We start from the raw sequence: 1648 nt of genomic DNA, 5'->3' as shown, positions 1-1648 counted from the left end.
AGGGGAAAATATTCCAAATTTACAGGGGAAAAATTCAATTTAATTTATCAAAATAAAATTTCACAATTTATAATATATAAATATATAATTTAGAGAAAAAAACCACAATTATTTAATTCATCCATGAAAATCCACAATCACATATAGAAAAATTTAATAAGTAAATTCACTAAAAAGACCTATAATAAAATTCAGTACTTTTTGGGTTAACTATAAAGGTTTGCAATTGTGATACTCTTTTTTATTGTTACTGTTTTATCTTTAAGGCGTTAGATTGGCAGAATTGTTAGTGCATCGGATAGAATGCATAACGGTATTTCTTTCTGTTCTTCATATTCTAAGTTCATATTTGGCTAAGGTCGTCTTTGCCTTTCACATCTTCGGGATCGATGAAATAATTACTACTTGGGCACTGGGATCGGTGTAATCGATTTTCCTTTCCCACTAAGACTGTTGACCTTGTATCAAAGTTTAAAACCATTTTGAATGCACCGAGTTAACAGAATCGTCAGCAAGCCGAACAGAATGCACAGCAGCATTTCTTCCAGCATTACAATCTGAGTTCGAATGCCGCCGATGTCATCATCACCTTTCTTCCTTTCACAGTCGATGAAATAAATTACAGATCAAGTACTGACTTCGATGGAACCGGTTAAACACTATCTCTAAAATTGCTGGTTTTGAACCTAATTTTGAAATTATTATTACTGTTTCATTTTTTTGAGATTTTGTTGAAAATATATTCACCATCAAAGGCTTGGTGTTAGGAAAATAAGACAGAGGGGAGGGTGGGAAAACGAACTCAGAACTCAAAGAAACGTTGGAAAGATTTGAATCGGACTGAAACAAAATCAAACTATCCTGCACCAACCCATATATGCCTATAATAAAATGAAGTCTTAAAATTTCACTGTATTTAGATTAAATGTTATGGTACGCTTTCAAAATTTGGAAGAGGACAGAATGTATCGACTACCTACTGAAGATTTCGTATACTCAGTCAGATGCTTCCCGGCGAGTTCATGTCCAAACAAGTAGGAGCAGATTTTGCGTTGCGAAAACGCAGTCAGAGATATATATATGGGTTAACATAAATTAATTTAATGAACCAAACATAATTTAGTACTTCAGCAATTATATTACCGCATTTATTACTCCAATGCCCAGAATGTTTTTCTTCAACTGTAAGAAGAGAAAGCACACATTATGATGCAGTCCAACTTTTTCCTATCAGCGAGCTTTATCTCATAACGTGTTTTGTAAGAGAAAATACCGCTTTTAATTGAATGTTTTTGATGCTCGTCATACGGTTATCGAGTACGTAGAACGTTATTCTTATTGTTGTTTTAGTTGTATTATGTATAACTGTCGTTCTGATTTATTCTATCATTCTATCTTTGTCAGGCTTATATTGTTATCTACGAAGATGAAGTCATGCTGACATGCCTATTATTTTATAGGCTCTGGCATTGCCGTGTGGTAGGAAGATTGTTTTACAACTATGTAGTTTGGGGATTTAGTTCCACATCACTGTAACTTGAACAATTGTCTTCTGCTATTGCTATAGACCGGCCTATGCCTTCTGAGGGAATTTCTTAAAAGGAAACTGTGCAGAAGCCAGTATATATATATATATATATATATATAT

At 33.5% G+C, this 1648-nt stretch overlaps 1 protein-coding gene across 10 annotated transcripts in view; it reads left to right on the top strand.

Moving 5' to 3' along the window:
• LOC106874495 (uncharacterized) overlaps positions 1 to 1648 on the top strand; it is a 57598-nt gene that overhangs the window by 32978 nt on the left and 22972 nt on the right. The window contains exon 1 of one of the 10 annotated variants that reach the window (XM_052972208.1): positions 1457 to 1479. The exons of the other annotated variants lie outside the window; for them this stretch is intronic. The gene's annotated coding sequence lies outside the window, so the exon portion shown is untranslated. Of the gene's footprint in view, positions 1 to 1456; positions 1480 to 1648 lie in introns of those variants that run through there. 10 annotated transcript variants of the gene reach the window in all.

This window comes from Octopus bimaculoides, chromosome 12, assembly GCF_001194135.2.
Source record: "Octopus bimaculoides isolate UCB-OBI-ISO-001 chromosome 12, ASM119413v2, whole genome shotgun sequence".
Classification (NCBI taxonomy): domain Eukaryota; kingdom Metazoa; phylum Mollusca; class Cephalopoda; order Octopoda; family Octopodidae; genus Octopus; species Octopus bimaculoides.
The sequence above is the reverse complement of the archived record's forward strand: the minus strand, read 5'-3'. Positions and strand labels throughout refer to the sequence as shown.